This window comes from Ranitomeya imitator, chromosome 3, assembly GCF_032444005.1.
Source record: "Ranitomeya imitator isolate aRanImi1 chromosome 3, aRanImi1.pri, whole genome shotgun sequence".
NCBI classification, from domain to species: domain Eukaryota; kingdom Metazoa; phylum Chordata; class Amphibia; order Anura; family Dendrobatidae; genus Ranitomeya; species Ranitomeya imitator.
The window spans coordinates 539,714,036-539,732,802 of record NC_091284.1 but is presented as its reverse complement, the minus strand read 5'-3'; the positions used below and the strand labels follow the sequence as shown (position 1 = coordinate 539,732,802).

The window sequence follows — 18,767 nt, the reverse complement described above, 5'->3', positions numbered from 1 at the left end:
GACATCATTATTGATCAAGTCAAAATAATTTATTTTAACAATTTATCTATATTTTTATAATGGCCATTTTTTAATAAGATTTGCCACATTATTAAAGCGTTTACTGCAAGAAAGTGTGATCCTAAGCAAATTTCTTGTCACTGTTGCCACTAGCTGTGTTTGTATCACAGAACAGATTTATACAGAATAACACTAATTCCTGACTTTATTTCTTTACTATAAATCTCATCATTCCCATATGCTGTCTCCTATTCAACAACTTTAGACTTAAGGTACAGTTAAAGGGGTATTCCCGTCTCCAAGATCCTATCCCAATATGTAGTAGGTGTAATAATAATAATATTAGCAAATATTTCCAATTAGTAATGTTTTGTAGTTTTTCTGATTCGCAATGTCTTTTCTCATGTGCAGGCATTGCAGAACCTTAGGTTTCCATGGTTATGACCAATTGCAACTATCTATCACTACTATATCAGTGGTTGTAACCATGGATACCTTAGGTCCTGCAATGCCTGCGCATGAGGAAAGAGACATAGTGAATTAGAAAAACTATACTACATTTCTAATTGGAGGTATTTGCTAATATTATTACTATTACACCTACTACATATTGGGATAGGATCTTGGACATGGGAAAACTCCTTTAAGGTAAAAAAATAGCATTTGCAGTATAGAGTATCACTTACCCTATTTATGGCTGTCCCATTTTCTCGGTTACCACCAAACATAAGCCCTAATTTGTGGTTTTATTTTGCAATAAATATTGTTTGTTATGCCCATTTTTGAGTTTTGATGATGGTGGGGTGGTGAGTGGTTATGTGTCCATTCATGATTTTTTAAACTTCAAATGAATTAACCTTGTAATTGCAGTAATTTATGGAATTTCCAATTGCATCGAACGGAAACTGTGCTTATTCAATGTTTCTACATGTAATATAAAATATATTTAAATAATATATAAAGTGATTGGAACAAACATTCTATTTGAGGTTCAGAAATCCTTTATATTCTGCAAATGCTGGTAAATAAAGAAACATTGACTGTATCTGTAGGGAATGGCACAACCAGCTGGGTGTCTTTTGTTAAGGAATATGCCACAAGCTTTGACGCTCAAAGAGAACAAAATGTTCACAGAAACCATTCTCTGAAAGTTATAATTTGTTTCCCATCAGTATGCTTTATAAGTAATTCAAGGTGCATTAATATATGCTTTTTTAAAGTGTACACGTTATCACAGAAAACAGATTGTTTTAGCTTCTGAAAATCCACGCTAGATACTTTTAACAAAATTATTCACAGTAGGTAGTTCAATTTATCCCTTTTTGTTAATGGTGACCAATAAAGCAGGCAATGCTTTTAGTTGTACCTTCCGATCCCACTTGTTAGCAGGATTAATGGAATTTCAAACTGTTGTTTTATCATGTGATTTAGTTTATGCTATACATAAGACGTGTGAAATATTACTCATGAGAATTCAAACCTCTTAGTAGATAGCTTAAAATCAGATTTTCTTAATGGCATTCCATTAGTGTGTGTAAATATACTTCATGGAAACAATAGCAAATAAAAAGAATAGAAAAACTAAAGTGCATACGCAGTTGGGCGAGTGATTGTTGTGAGGTTTTACTCTAGAGATTCGGTATTTATGCACGCTCGATTCAGGGTTCAGTATGATAGAAAACATTTTCAGTGACTGATAACATTTGAAGTTTGGAGCCCCGAGATGCAAAGATGAACATCACTGATAGAACTGTAAAATGAATGATTGTATTGGAGGAAAGATGCTACGGAACCACTTTTTACTGTGGTTATATTGATTTTCCATCTTTGGAATACAAATACAAGTCTCTCAGCCATAAAAAAAAGATTGATGTTAAATACAAGCCATAGACTGTTAAGTTTCAAAATATTAGCAAACGACTTTCACAGTAAGAAATAAGATTAAATGTTATGCTACTAGTAATCAATCTCCAAACATTGCAGCTGTTTTCTCACTGGAGACCAGTATATATGGCTGTGTTCACAGTAGACTACTTTAAGCCTGGCTGCTAAAAAATTCTCATGGCTCATTACATTTCTGTACTGAAATTGTATGCAGCGCTGAAATCCAACACTTGTCTTGAAGATATCTAACATTTTACTCTTGCATAATGTTAATAGAAAATTTATAATACTACTGAAATTCAGACAATTTGTCGTTAACTGCTAGTTTCAACTTACATTTTAGAAATGGCAATTAAGAATGTGCACTGTGATCAAATAAAAGAATTTGGCTGAAATGTATTGTGATATATATATATTATAAGTATGTCTGTCTAATACACACAATAATACGTGGGTTTTGAGTTTTTAGGGGGTCTATGGACCCATTTAGCATACGAGTTAAATGTATACACCATATATGTTGTGAATCAGAGGCATATTGACTATAGCGAGAGACCATATGGTTGCTATGGGGCCCGTAAGACAAGAGGGGAGAAGAGGGTGTGACACTGTTTGGCACTTACCCCTCCCCTCGCCCATCATCACAATTTTAAGGGCATCTGCATCCTCAGGACACAGAAACTGTTGAATAGAATATTGGGTCAGGGAGCTGCAGGCTACACAATTCACCATTCAGCTGGTGCCTGAGTCTGAGACTATGTGCACCGCAGGTATAGTGATGTCACTACATCTCACCTTCAATATGGAGCCTTGGTATTCACATTGCACAGACCGGAGCAGAATGTCCCGGGAAAAGTGAGTAGTGAGTTTTTATTTTTTATGTTCACATCTGTGGGGACCTGCAATTTGATCATATTGAGCGGAGGGATGGGCTGTCATTGGGGGCCATACCGAGACAGGTTGAAAGGGGGTGGGCTATAGGGAATGTAATACTGAGTGGGGGCTGGCATATGAAAACATCATACTGAGTGAGGGGCTGGCATTGTGACAATCATTATGATTTGGGGGTGGACTGTGGGAATCCTCATGCTAATGGAAGTGTTGTGGGGCTATCATGTTGAGTGGGACGGATGTTGGGGGATATAATGAGTGGCAGCTGGCATTGGGGGCCATCATACTGTGGAAGGTGCTGTGGGGACTACGATACTGTGTGAGTTGGGGGACTTTGCGGTATCATAGTGAGGGGATGATCATACTGAGGGGGGTTTGTAGGAGCATCAGACAGTGTAGGATGCTGTGTTGACCATGATATTGTGTGGAGTGGGGGACTGTGGGGGCATCAAACTTAAGGGCCGTTATAGTGCGTGTGAGGATTGTGGGCATAATGATACTGTATGGGGTTTCATACTGAATAATAGCTGTGAGGGCATCATGCTGAGGTGGCCCATTATACTGAAAGGTGTCGGGATAGTATACTTTGTGTAGGGACATTTTGAGAGAATCAAATTATATAACAACAATAAAACGGGTTTCTTTGGTGCGAACATGAATAGGGGCTTCAATAGGGCTATAATTACATTGCAGGTGTTGTAGTACACATCCTTATTTATAAAAGTTGAAAGATCTGATCCTGCCTATGCCACTGAATGTGTATTTATTTTTTGCAGGAGGGGCCCAATTAAAAGTTTATGGGGTCCCTTAAGTTTGATGTACTCCCCTGCATATCTCAAAGCTTCTTGGGGGGGACATTTGGATTAAACGTCTTTGACTTTACATTATTTTGTGTGCTTATGTGAGTAAGTTAAGTATTGTCTTACTATCAAGTTGATGCTATGTGATTAAACATAGTTCTGATTTTATTTTTCTGCAAAGATTAGCACAAGGTTATGCAAAACATGGAAGAAGTTGACGCTCCCACAGGGCTGTGGAGTACTCGGTACCGGGTCCTGCGGTTCACAAGGGGATGGCTACCCGGTCCGTGGCCCTGGGCATCAACATTAAAGGGGAAGGTCTTTAAAGGGGAATAAAGTTTATGCTCGTGACGCCACCCGTGGTGTTCAGTCAATGGGGACCGACGCTGCTTTAAGGGGTCCTCTGGGGTGATGTTATGGCAGCTAGATGGTATAACTTCCCACAGGTGAAGTGTATCCCCAGGGCTCCTGTAGTGTAGATGGAAGATGGTGAGGAGTGCAGTAAAGAACGAGGACACAAGGTTGTAGTCTCTTTACCTTGGTTTACTGAAGACTTCAGCATCCACAGTCCAGAGCATCAGATCATAGGGCAGGCAGGGTCTGGCTGGCTTGGAGGCAAGTTAGGACTCTCCTTACGCAGATGGAAATCAAAAGCTTTCCTCTAGCGCCTTGGTGGTGTAGTCCCTTACTGCTTAAAGCTTCATATAAGGTCCTCACAGATGTTATCTCTCTTTCTCTGTCCCCCAGATAGGATAGGACATAACCCGTATGACTGGTGGCTTGAGGCTGTTTATAGGGACTCTAGCATGCCCCGGCCTCTGAGGGGTGCCACCGTGCCTCCTGGGTGTTAGGTCAGACAGGTAACTTAAACTTCGGCTGTCTTGCCGGTCTCTGATGTAAGTTATAGAGGTCCTTACAACCTTGGTGTTCCGGCTACCGGTCTCTGCACCTCAGAAGGAGGCAGCCTGCATGGGGCTGGTCTCCCCCTAATATCTTCTCCTGTGCTTTGCTCTCCTGCAAGTTCACTGCAATCATTTCGGCCTTCTAAATGTCTCTTTCCAGTAACTGCTGCACTGCAGCGGCACAGCTCCAGAAAACCTTCCTCTGCCTCAGACTGATACAGTCTGTTTCCTGGCAAGACTGAACTCAACTCTCCCTACAGACTACCAGATATATATATATATATATATATATATATATATATATGGAGTCACCTAGCAAGTAGGATCAAAAGCTCCCCCTTGTGGCCTGGAGTGTGAATGTGTTGCATGTTTGTGGTACCTGGTTGCAATTATCCCTTCTTGCCTTCAAGCGTACCATCACTCTCCCCATGAGGAAAGCAATGCTACTGTGACAACCAGGTCCCTGGGGCACCACAAAGGCAGTAGCATATGTAAGATATAGCTCATTTAGTGCAATATTTGGGTATCACTTTTTGCTTTTCTATTATGCTAATAGTTTAAGAAATTAAAGGGATTGTCCAGTAAAGATAAGTTATTACCTATTCACAAGATAAGTCATAGAGTGGTGGGGCTTTGGCTGTTGTGAGCCTCGCCAATGGGCAGGATGAAGAACTTTTATTTCTGTTTAGAATGAAGCATCAGTGCAAACGTGTGACCACCACTCCATTCATTCTTTTTGGGGCGGCTGTAAAAAGCTGAGCTGCATTTGGCAACCTGTAGGGAATGAATGGAGAAGAGGAGATCGGACATGTGTACTGCTGCTCCATTTTAGCAGAGATAAATGTGCCCTGTTTTGTGATGGGGGATTGTATTTTATAGATGGGTGATAACTTAATTGGACAGCCCCTTTTAAGCAAAGACTTTTCTGTCCCATACTGTAAAAAGACAAATTTATGAAAATATGTATACTATTACAACATACTAATAAGAGGGCACTTGGAAGATGAAGAATTATACTTCCCTTTAACTCTACTCTTTAAGGGGTGTGCAGTCTAAAACTTCGAGTGCACTGCATGCTGTGAGGATTCTCCAGCACCGAAAGCTGCAGTGATATGACCGCAAGTATACAATATGCATACTCCCGGTCAAATTCAAACTAGACTGTTTTCTTGCCTCGCTTAATACACTTGCATTGAGCAAGGTCATGCCTGTCTAGTCAGAATGTGGCTGGGAATATGCATATCACATTCTTGCAGTCACATGACCGCTGCTCTCCGTGTCAAGTCCGAGAATCACGTGAGGATCACTTTTGTATTCACATAATGACTGAAGACTTGTAGTTTTAGTTTGGACAACCCCTTTTAAAATGAATGGAGGGAAATACTTTTTTAATGAGCATGACATCCAATTCAAAGGTTCTACTCGTCATGAGAAAAAAAAAGCATAAAAATGAAAGCAGATGAAAATATAAGATAGATAGCAGAGAAGATGATTTCCTTAAGTATTGCAGGGACAGTGGATTTACTTGAATTTTACTAGTCCACTCAAAATCTGGTGAAATTATTTTCTCAGGATGGTACAAGCTGTAAAATGGTACTGACTGAACACAGCAACAAGAAGAGCACATAACTGTGTATAAAGGGTCAATTTGTAGCCATCTGTAAAGGGTTAATCTTAGTCACACTACATACTGTACAAAAACAGTCACAGCCAAAATGCATAAAGAAGGCTGCTACAATCCATTCTTATGCATTGTGTCAGGGAGGTAAGTGCACAGATTGCTCCGGTTTTTCCATGCTGCACACTCCTTCTCCTTTCCCCAATCGATGGATTCTCCCAATAGCAAAGCAATGTCTCACACTACTGTTGCAAAGATTGAGGTACTGTAAAGTCTGGCTTCAGCCCACTTCAGTCTTGAATGGGCAGTGTTGCTGTAATCCCTAAATTAGAGATGATTTATTCTTTTTTTTTTAATACATAAATTGTATAAATGAGACAGGTTTTATATTCTGGTTTCCCTCTACTTCATAAATGTGTTCAGCAGGTGATGGAGGTTGTAGGGATTCACGCTCTCTGGTAGGCATTAGGTAGCATTCACACAGGCACTGCAGTTTGGTCTAAACATGCAGTTTTATGCATTCATAAAACATCACAAGGGATTCATAATCAAAACAGCCCATTTTGGGCAAAAAGGTATAACAGCAAATAGTTAATTTAGCAGGCACATATATGTCAGTGTGGGCTCACCTGAACAAACTAGTCATTTCTCCCAGAGCAGACTTTATACACCAAAGATGTACAATCCAATCAATCTCTGTATTCCCTTCAGCCTGAGATCCAGCAGCTTCCAATGCCAAATAGAAGAGTTCATCTCCTTGCACAGTTATTACTGAACAGGCTTCAGCTCACATTTTTGCTGGTAACTCACCAATTCAACACACTCCACTCTGCTCAACATCCAGCAGATTGACATAAGGTGAACCCATTTCCTAGTTCTTAGTCAAAGCTAGCCAGGTGCATCAAAATGTATTCTTGCAGTCCTAGGATTTATCCCAGTACTACCTGGCTTTGCTTTAGGGTCCACTTCTTGCCAAAGGCATGGCGATTTTTTTTAAGTCTGTAAAAAATGGACTGTTCTTCAATGTACTGATTTTTTTTTTTATTATTGGTCATCCATTAGTATGTGTCATTTTGTCCATTTGGATTTGAAAAACTAACTGCACACAGATGGCTCCTGTGTCCTACCTAATTTTTTTTTGCCAGTTTTGGTCCACAAATTAGACCAAGGTAGGCAATAACTCAATATTTTTGATGCACTGAAAGGAAAAAGAAAGACATGTTGAATTTAATGTTTCCTTTTTTCATACAGTGGAGAAAATAAGTATTTGATACACTGCCAATTTTGCACGTTTTCCCACCTACAAAGAATGTAGAAGTCTGTAGTTTTATCATAGCTACACTTAAACTCTGAGAGACAGAATCTTAAAAATAAACAAACCAAATTAACAGAAAATCAGTGTATATTTACATAATTAATTTGCATTTTATTGCATGAAATAAGTATTTAATACAATAGAAAAACAGAACTTAATATGTGGTACAGAAACCTTTGTTTGCAATTACAGAGGTCAGACATTTCTTGTAGTTCTTAGGTTCTAGGTTTAGTTCTGAGCTGGTGGATCCTCCCGGTGTTCCCTGCCCTGCTGTCCGGTATTGGTAAGCGCTGCTTCTTACATTTGCTGATTTTGTGCTGTGGGGTTTATTATACTCACTGGCGTATGTGGTATATTTACTTTTGGCAGCACTTTCTCTCTGAAACCGTGCATACTGGCCACATGGGCAGCTTACACCGGGGGATACCCGCTTCCCTTTTTAATCATTATTAAGCACTTTATTTAATATTGAAAGTTGTACACTGCATGCACCTTATGCTTTATAAAATCTATTCAATAAAATATTAATTGTTTAATTACCTATATGCTCCGTTTGTACTCCTTCCCTATGGTCTCTATGGAGTTGGTTCTTTGCTCTGGTGGTTTTTTTTTCTGCACTACTTAGTGCTTTAATCTCCCTCCTGTGTCAAATATGTTGCCTGGTTCTGTTATCATTTCTTGTAGTTCTGCAGGAGGGATTTTGGTCCACTCCTCCATAAAAATCTTCTCCACATCTTTCAAGTTTTGGGGCTGTTACTGGGCAGCATTGAGAATAAACCCTTAAATTCAGCATATGTCACAGAAATAGGTTAAAAGTCTCTTTTTCTTCCCTTGCAAATGTTGATGGCAAGCAGAGGGATTCCTGAGTCCACATGTGTTCCAAGGATCCAAAGTAGGAGATGGATGGAATAATAAGTCCAAGACTTCCAGGAGCCAGGTCACAGACTAACTGCAGACTTGCTTCAGAAGCACTGATTAAATAGCTGATGCTGCTTAAAAGGGCAAGTGGCAGAGAACAGAGAGTAAACCTAGAAACTGAGAACAGCATACTGATTGAAGGCAAGGTAGATGCAACAGGACAGAAAGCAAAATGGCCAATGGGAAAACTAAGTTTCAACTAAAAATAACAGCAGATATGTCAGAGTCTGAGAACCTTACACTCATCCTTATTCTTCCACCAAACATGGCGAGTGGAGTTGCTACCAAAAAGTTCTATTTTGGTCTCATCTGACTACATGATCTTCTTTCATGCCTCCTCTGGATTATCCAGATAGTCAAGGGCAAACTTCAAACGAGCCTTGACATCTGCTGACGTGGATAGGAGAACCTTGCATGCCCTGCAAGATTTTAATCCATGACAGCATAGTGTGTTACTTTCGCTAATGTTTAAAGGGAAGGTGCCGTGATTTTAATTTTTGTATTAATAATTATTGATTATACAATCAATTATTTTTAATACAAAATTAAATTAACTACTTTAGTAGTTTTTTATTTATTGACATTTGTGTGTGCCACTGGGGGCTGCCATTTTGACTAGTGGGGGTGTGTGTGTCTGGGAACGACACTTACACTCCTCACTTACGGCACACATGGACATAGGAGCCAACAGTCGGACCCGACCGCATCTCTTACATTGAGGCCGCTTCTCCTGCCTCTCAGCTGTGACCTGGACACGCCCACTGGGCTGCTACATCACAGCTGTGAGAGGAGCTGTGAGAGGAGATCGCGGCCATTTTGTTTGCTGTGGGCTGCGAGGACAGAAGATGTTGAGGAGAAGCTGCTGGGAGCGAGGGTTTGGGGTAAGTATCTGCAGCATTAGCAGTGATCACAGCCTGTACTTATTACAGTACAGGCTGCGATCACTGCCGACCTGCCCTGTGTTGCTGAAAGCTTCCTCCCTCAGTCCAGGGGCAGGAAATCCCCCAGCAGCAGCAGTGTGTCCCCCTGTACATGGAGCGTTATGTGTGCAGCACTGATCTGTGGCAACACTTCATCACCCCACACAGTGACTGTCCCTGTAGATTGCAGCCTGGAGTCTGAAGCCCCATGATTCTCTGCAGCAGGGGATCCCTCCTGGTTACAAGGGGCGGCACCCAGGCTGGCCTGTAATGGTTAACCCTTCCCTGCCTGCAGCTGTGCATGGTGCAGGGGGATCAGTGTGCAGGCAGGCAGCAGCCTGGGGGCTTCACCTATGGATCAGGTGGGAGGTCTGCACAGTGTAAAGAGGTGGGCTATGGTTGGCACAGTAATAGTGTTCTAACATTTGGGCTATGGTTGGCACAAGGAAGCAGACCCAGGGGGTGATGACACTCAGCAAGCTCTAGCTGCTGTGTCACTACAAGTCCCAGCATGCCAGGACTGAGCTCCTAAGTGTTGTAGTCCTGCAGCTCCTCAGGTCTCCTGCCTGATCGTCCTACTATACAGTGCAGAGCAGAGGGCAGGTGGTCTGAGACTAGTGATCCAGGGAGCAGAAGAGGAAAGACTGAGACTGAGCCCTGACACCCACCCTAAGCTCACTGACCCACCCCATGCCCCCTGACACCCATCTCCTGCTCCCTGAAACCCACCTCAATCTCACCGACACCCCAAGCCTGCTGTCTTTCAGGACAAGCTGTGAGGATCGTCCCCAGGGGCGTACATACAAATCATAGGGCGACATAGCATAAGGTCTAATTGCCCCCCCCCCCAAAAAAAAAAAAAAATAATAATTGTGGGGGTCACAGAAGGGCATAGCTCACAACTTTCCTGCCTTTACATAAATATACCGCCATATATATTTATTACATAATACTGCCATATAGGTCATACATAATGCCGCCAGATATATCTATTACATAATACTGTAATATGGACGGAACGTAATGTTGCCATATATATATTTTTTGCATACTGCTGCCATATAGATCAAACATGATGCCACCATATAATGTATATTTTTTACATAATGCTGCCATATAGACCACACTTGATGCCGCTAATTATTATGTGTGACCTGTATGATGGCATTATGTGTGATCTATATGACAGTATTATATGTAATATGTATGGTTGTATTATGTTTGATCAGTATGGCGCAATAATATAAGAACTATATGACGGGATTATATGAGAACTGTATTGTGGGATTATGTGTGATCTATCTATGTGGCAGTATTATGTGAGAATTATATGGTGGTTTTATGTGTGATCTACATGGCGGTATTATGTGTGATCTGTATGTCAGTATTATATTCAGAAAGCGGACCCATTCTAGGGTGGTTCTGGCTGAGCACCTGCACGCGGGTCTGGGGAAATAGAGGGGACAGCATGACCTCCAGTTAGGTGTAGTCAGGGGAAGGCTGGTGAGGCAGCTGAAGAGAGGGGTCTCATTTTTATTGTTACTATATGGCTACATTTCCTTCCCAGCGTCACCCCGACTGTGCCTGTCGCCTTGCTTTCACACATCGCCAGGACAGGATCTGAGGAGGGGAATGGGGTCTGCATGCAAAGTCTGGATCAGAACAGGCCATCAATCCTCAGAAATGCTTCCTGGATTTCTGTGGAGCAGACAGTCCATCCAGGTGTGTATAAGACAGCGCTCTATGTATAATCCCTGGCTGCTCCGCGCACCAAACAGGGGGCCCGTATAGACCAGCACACTGCTCTCGTGAAATACTCTGTGCTGCTGTCACCCTGCTCCCTCCACCACATATCTCCCAGAATCCTTGCTGCCTGCCATGGTGACTGTCTACTTGTCAGTATAAGGCTGCTTTCACACTAGCGTCGGTACGGGCCTTTCACAGTGCGTCGTACTGACGCATGCTGTGAAAGAAATGCCCGACGTGGGCAGCGGAAGCAGTCTTGCGACGCTTCCGTTGCCCCATTGTAAGGTCTGGGCATGAGGGGGCGGAGTTTCGGCCGTGCATGCGCGGTCGAAAATGGTGGACTCGACGCACAAACGTTACATGCGTCGGTAATGTTAGTCTATGGGGAAAAACGCATCCTGCAGACAACTTTGCAGGATGCGTTTTTTCTCCTGAATGACGCATTGCACCGTACAGCCAAAATCGCTAGTGTGAAAGTAGCCTAAGGTTTGCCGTCCACGCTCAGTATTTGGTCAGTATTTTACCTCAGTATTTGTAAGCCAAATCCAGGAGTGGGTGATAAATGCAGAAGTGGTGCATATGTTTCTATTATACTTTTCCTCTATTTGTTCCACTCCTGGTTTTGGCTTACAAATACTGAGGTAAAATACTGACCAAATACTGATAGTGTGACGGCAGCCATACTCTGCAGTCACCAACAAAATGGCTGCTCACTGGGTCCCTGAATCTCATCCTCTCTAATCCCTTAGCAAACACCCAGAAGGGGAGGAGACATCACACATGTCAGCAGACTCCGCCCATAATTACTGCAGTGCTGTAATGTGAGCTATTTGTACACTAGGTTTTTCTGAAATTTCAGCAGCTGCTCCCCCTAGTGTTGAAAAGTGGAAATTCCAAAACTTTTCAAATTATTTTTCATATTTTACTAAATTATAAACAAATGATAATATTTTTTAAGAAAATGTAATCATTAATTCTTTACATTTTTACAATTTCTGAAATTTTTTTTTTTTTTATGGCACCTTCCCTTTAAGATTGTGGTCTCGGCTTTCTTCAGGTCATTGACAAGGTGCTTGTCATGCAGTGTAATAAAGACTAAGTGTCTTCCCTAATTATCTCAATATAGGTTCTGCACCTATCTCTGAGCAGGATACCTAACCCCTGCCTGATTCTGGCTGTAAGCCCTGAATAGGGATGAACAGAAAAAGTACAAATCTAAAGGCAAGGTATACATATAAATAAATAAATCAGAAAAAAAATCAAAAAAGGGAAAAATTCTCAACCATCAGCCCTATGTATACCAAATGGACAATGTGAAGGACAACTCAGCTATTACAAGCAAAGAAATGAGAACAAAAGAACCAAAGTAATGCCCAATACTTTGCTAAACAGTAGTATTTATTGAGGATATAGAACAACATAGGGTAGGGGGGAACAAAATACCAAAAAAGGGCACTATACCAGGGGACGACAAAAAAAGATTACAATGTACTGTGGTAACACATGAAAATAGATTGATTGAAGTATTTAATTAAAGGCAAATTCATATAGCCCAATAATTATTTTCATATATAAATGCCACAGAGGGAATAAGAATCAATGAAAAGGTGGTGTGACAGGTATATCTATATGTAAAGATACATAGGTACAGTAAATAAAGTGCTGGTGCAGACATACATACAATTCTGTGCTGCCAACTTATAATAAGTCACACATGAGGCCGCAAGATAATTACCTGTTGCTTGTGTGAAAGACATCCCCTGGATGCGCCCTACAACGATGCGCATTTCGGCATCTGTCTTCATCAGTGGAAGGACAGGATGTGCACTAGTCAATCCCAACTACCACCACTAAAGACAGATGGGATACACAAACAAGGGGAACACTTAGCTTGAGTAGACTCAGAGAGAGACACAGACATCATCCAAACACCAAAGAGGAAGATAGCCGACTTCTAAAGCTCCAAGCCTCAACATGGAAATGGAAATATCACTGGCAACTCCCAGCAGCAACCTGGGATTTATAAACATCCCACTCCAGGTGTGTCAACTAGAGATGGGGAAGGCTGCCACTGGGTTCTAGAGTCAGAAGGACCAAGAAGAATTCTGCAAAGCAAACTGCTGAGACCTTCTGCAGTCAGATGCAAAGCAATGGTCTGCAGCCTCTGACACACCCATGAAAGTATTCCCATGTAGTACTTGACCTATTTCTTGACCTTTTTTAGAATCATCCTTACCCCATGAGAAGAGATCTTGCATGGAACCCCAGACCAAGGAAGATTGACAGTCATCTCGTGTTTCTTCTATTTTCTAATAATTCCGCCTACAGTTTTTGCCTTCTCGCCAAGCTGCTTGCCTATTGTCCTGTAGCCCATCCCAGCAGGTCTAGAGTTTTGTCCCTGGTGTCCTTAGACAATTTTGTTCTTGGCCATGGTGGAGAGGGTTGAGTGTGTGAACAGGTGTCTTTTATACAGGTAATGAATTCAATTACTTTAAAAATCATACAATGTGATTTCTGGTTTTTAATTTTAGATTCTATCTTTAACAGTTGAAGTGTACCTAGAATAAAAATTACAAACCTTGATTCTCTTTTGTTGGGAAAACGTGCAAAATTGGCAGCATTTCAAATACTTACCGTATTTTCCCCACTTTATATGTAAAAAAACATAAAAAATTAGCACCACGGGGTAGCTCCAGGGGGACACTGGTGAAAAATATTTGTTGTCCTATTCTGCCAATATTTAGTAGCATAACGGGAGCTATACACTTTATAAACATAAACTAGCAGGAATACTGCATAAAATAACTGCAGGCTTTTGAGACAGATTAGGGACAAAATGGTTTATACCCTTTGTATATAATTTATTTTAATTAATAGAAATAAAAGTGAAATTTTATGGTCTTTTTTGGCTTACCCTTCTTGTGGAGTGTGTCAATGACTGCCTTTTGGACATCTGTCAAGTCTGCAGTCTTCCCCATGATTGTGGATCCTACTAAAACAGACTAAGGGCCATTTTTAAATGCTTAGGAAGCTGTTGTGAATTCTGTGGCTGAGTTCACTTCTGTGGTCACAAGTGGTATTGCAGTCTCTGGGCTTCCTCCCTCAGGTGTTTTGGTGAGCTCGTTGGCTGCCTTGCTATTTAGCTCCACCTGAGTCTGTCTTCCTTGCTCCTTGTCAATGTTCCAGTGTTGGATCTGAGCTACTGCATCTTTCCTTGGGCCTGCTGCTCTGCTAGATAAGTGCTTCTAGTTTGTTTTCTGTTTTTTCTGTCCAGCTTGCTATTGTCTTTTGCTGGAAGCTCTGAGAAGCAGAGGGGTGCACCGCCGTGCTGTTAGTTTGGCACGGTGGGTCTTTTTGCCCCTTTGCGTGGTTTTCGTTTTAGGGTTTTTTGTAGACTGCATAGTTCTCTTGCTATCCTCGCTCTGTCTAGAATATCGGGCCTCACTTTGCTGAATCTATTTCATTCCTACGTTTGTCTTTTCATCTTGCTAACAGTCATTATATGTGGGGGGCTGCCTATTCCTTTGGGGTATTTCTCTGAGGTAAGTCAGGCTTGTATTTCTATCTTCAGGCTAGTCAGCTCCTCAGGCAGTGCCGAGTTGCATAGGAAGTTGTTAGGCGCAATCCACTGCTGCTTATAGTTGTGTGAGGATAGATCAGGTTCTGCAGTCTACAGAGATTCCACGTCTCAGAGCTCGTCCTATTGTTTTTGGTTATTGCCAGATCTCTGTATGTGCGCTGATTACTGCACGCTGTGTTGCCTGATTGCCAGCCATAACAGTACAAGGAGCCACACCAATGATTCCCAATAGAGGGAAAAAAGAAATCCTGACATCATTTTTTTTTCTTAGCTCTGTCTTCAGTCTTTTTTTTCCCCTAGACATTAGAGTGCTTCAGGACACAGCTGTGGACATGGATATTCAGGCTCTGTGCTCCTCAATGGATAATCTCGTTGTAAATGTACAAAAGATTCAAGATACTATTGATCAGAAATCGATGCTAGAACCAAGAATTCCGATTCCTGATTTGTTTTTTGGTGACAGAACTAAGTTCCTGAGCTTCAGAAATAATTGTAAGCTATTATTGGCCTTGAAACCTCATTCTTCTGGTAATCCTATTCAACAGGTTTTGATTATTATTTCTTTTTTGCGCGGCGACCCACAGGACTGGGCGTTTTCTCTTGCACCAGGAGATTCTGCATTGAGTAATGTTGATGCATTTTTCCTGGCGCTCGGATTGCTTTACGATGAGCCTAATTCAGTGGATCAGGCTGAGAAAAATCTGCTGGCTTTATGCCAGGGTCAGGATGATGTAGAAGTATATTGTCAGAAATTTAGGAAATGGTCAGTACTCACTCTGTGGAATGAATCTGCACTAGCGGCTTTGTTCAGAAAGGGTCTCTCTGAAGCTCTTAAGGATGTAATGGTGGCATTTCCTATGCCTGCTGGTTTGAATGAGTCTATGTCCTTGGCCATTCAGATCGGTCGTCGCTTGCGCGAGCGTAAATCTGTGCACCATCTGGCGGTACTGCCTGAGAGTAAACCTGAGCCTATGCAGTGCGACAGGACTATGACTAAAGTAGAACGGCAAGAACACAGACGTCTGAACAGACTGTGTTTCTATTGTGGTGATTCTACTCATGCTATTTCTAATTGTCCTAAACGCACTAGGCAGTTCGATAGCTCTGCCGTTATTGGTACTGTACAGTCCAAATTCCTTTTGTCCATTACCTTAATGTGCTCTTTGTCATCGTATTCTGTCATGGCGTTTGTGGATTCAGGCGCTGCCCTGAATCTGATGGATTTGGATTATGCTAAACGTTGTGGATTTTTCTTGGAGCCTTTGCGGTGTCCTATTCCGTTGAGAGGAATTGATGCTACACCTTTGGCCAAGAATAAGCCTCAGTACTGGGCCCAGCTGACCATGTGCATGGCTCCTGCACATCAGGAAGTTATTCGCTTTCTGGTACTGCATAATTTGCATGATGTGGTCGTGTTGGGGTTGCCATGGCTACAAACCCATAATCCAGTATTGGATTGGAACTCTGTCGGTAACCAGCTGGGGTTGTCAGGGAGTACATGGTGATGTTCCATTTTTGTCTATTTCGTCATCCATTCCTTCTGACATCCCAGAGTTCTTGTCGGACTTTCAGGATGTATTTGAAGAGTCCAAGTCTGATGCCCTACCTCCGCATAGGAATTGTGATTGTGCTATCGATTTGATTCCTGGTAGTAAATTCCCTAAGGGTCGTTTATTTAATTTGTCCGTACCTGAACACACCGCTATGCGCAGTTATGTGAAGGAGTCCCTGGAGAAGGGACATATTCGCCCATCGTCGTCACCATTGGGAGCAGGGTTCTTTTTTGTAGCCAAGAAGGATGGTTCGCTAAGACCGTGTATTGATTACCGCCTTCTTAATAAGATCACTGTTAAGTTTCAGTATCCCTTGCCATTGATTTCTGACTTGTTTGCTCGGATTAAGGGGGCTAGTTGGTTTACTAAGATTGATCTTCGTGGTGCGTATAATCTGGTGAGAATCAGGCAGGGAGATGAATGGAAAACGGCATTTAATACGCCCGAGGGTCATTTTGAGTATCTGGTGATGCCGTTCGGACTTGCCAATGCTCCATCTGTTTTTCAGTCTTTTATGCATGACATTTTCCGTGAGTATCTGGATAAATTCTTGATTGTTTACTTGGATGACATTTTGATCTTCTCAGATGATTGGGAGTCTCATGTGAAGCAAGTCAGAATGGTTTTCCAGGTACTGCGTGCTAATTCCTTGTTCGTGAAGGGATCAAAGTGTCTCTTCGGTGTGCAGAAAGTTTCATTTTTGGGGTTCATCTTTTCCCCTTCTACTATCGAGATGGATCCGGTTAAGGTTCAGGCCATCCAGGATTGGACTCAGCCGACATCTCTAAAAAGTCTGCAGAAATTCCTGGGCTTTGCTAATTTTTATCGTCGCTTCATCTGTAATTTTTCTAGCATTGCCAGACCATTGACCGATTTGACCAAGAAGGGTGCTGATTTGGTTAATTGGTCTTCTGCTGCCGTGGAAGCTTTTCAGGAGTTGAAGCGTCGTTTTTGCTGTGCCCCTGTGTTGTGTCAACCTGATGTTTCTCTTCCGTTCCAGGTCGAGGTTGATGCTTCTGAGATTGGTGCAGGGGCGGTTTTGTCACAGAGAGGTTCTGGTTGCTCAGTGTTCAAACCATGTGCTTTCTTTTCCAGGAAATTTTCTGCTGCTGAGCGTAATTATGATGTGGGCAACCGAGAGTTGCTGGCCATGAAGTGGGCATTCGAGGAGTGGCGTCATTGGCTTGAGGGTGCTAAGCATCGCGTGGTGGTATTGACTGATCATAAGAACTTGACTTATCTCGAGTCTGCCAAGCGCTTGAATCCTAGACAGGCCCGTTGGTCGTTATTTTTTGCTCGTTTTGATTTTGTGATTTCATACCTTCCGGGCTCTAAAAATGTGAAGGCGGATGCTCTGTCTAGGAGTTTTGTGCCCGACTCTCCGGGGTTATCTGAGCCGGCGAGTATCCTCAAGGAAGGAGTCATTGTGTCTGCCATCTCCCCTGATTTGCGGAGAGTGTTGCAGAAATTTCAGGCTAATAAACCTGATCGTTGTCCGGCCGAGAAACTGTTCGTCCCTGATAGGTGGACTAGTAAAGTTATCTCTGAACTTCATTGTTCGGTGCTGGCCGGTCATCCAGGAATCTTTGGTACCAGGGAGTTGGTTGCTAGATCCTTCTGGTGGCCATCTCTGTCACGGGATGTGCGTGCTTTTGTGCAGTCCTGTGGAATTTGTGCTAGGGCTAAGCCCTGCTGTTCACGTGCCAGTGGGTTGCTTTTGCCCTTGCCGGTCCCGAAGAGGCCTTGGACACATATTTCGATGGATTTCATTTCTGACCTTCCCGTTTCTCAAAAAATGTCGGTCATTTGGGTGGTCTGTGATCGCTTTTCTAAAATGGTCCATCTGGTGCCCTTGGTTAAATTGCCTTCCTCCTCTGATTTGGTGCCTTTGTTCTTCCAGCATGTGGTTCGTTTACATGGCATTCCTGAGAATATTGTTTCTGACAGAGGTTCCCAGTTTGTCTCGAGGTTCTGGCGAGCCTTTTGTGGTAGGATGGGCATTGACCTATCTTTCTCCTCGGCCTTCCATCCTCAGACTAATGGCCAGACCGAACGAACCAATCAGACCTTGGAAACATATCTGAGATGTTTTGTTTCCGCTGACCAGGATGATTGGGTGTCATTTTTGCCGTTGGCTGAGTTCGCCCTTAATAATCGGGCCAGCTCGGCTACCTTGGTCTCTCCATTTTTCTGCAATTCTGGGTTCCATCCTCGTTTCTCTTCAGGACAGGTTGAGTCTTCGGACTGTCCTGGTGTGGATTCTGTGGTGGACAGGTTGCAGCAGATCTGGACTCAGGTAGTGGACAATTTGACCTTGTCCCAGGAGAAGGCTCAGCTTTTCGCTAATCGCAGACGCCGTGTGGGACCCCGACTTCGTGTTGGGGATTTGGTTTGGTTATCTTCTCGTCATATTCCTATGAAGGTTTCCTCTCCTAAATTTAAACCTCGTTTTATTGGTCCGTATAGGATTTCTGAGATTCTCAATCCGGTGTCTTTTCGTCTGACCCTCCCAGACTCCTTTTCCATACATAATGTATTCCATAGGTCGTTGTTGAGGAGATACGTGGCACCTATGGTTCCATCTGTGGAGCCTCCTGCCCCTGTTTTGGTGGAGGGGGAATTGGAGTATATTGTGGAGAA

General features: G+C 42.5%; 1 protein-coding gene and 1 long non-coding RNA gene across 3 annotated transcripts in view; both read left to right on the top strand.

The window, feature by feature from the left end:
• OCA2 (OCA2 melanosomal transmembrane protein) overlaps positions 1-18,767 on the top strand; it is an 809,946-nt gene that overhangs the window by 736,459 nt on the left and 54,720 nt on the right. The window lies entirely within an intron of this gene.
• LOC138672200 (uncharacterized) lies at positions 9,118-10,918 on the top strand. The gene is made up of 2 exons (XR_011319637.1): positions 9,118-9,209; positions 10,816-10,918. It is a non-coding gene; the product is annotated as an uncharacterized lncRNA (long non-coding RNA).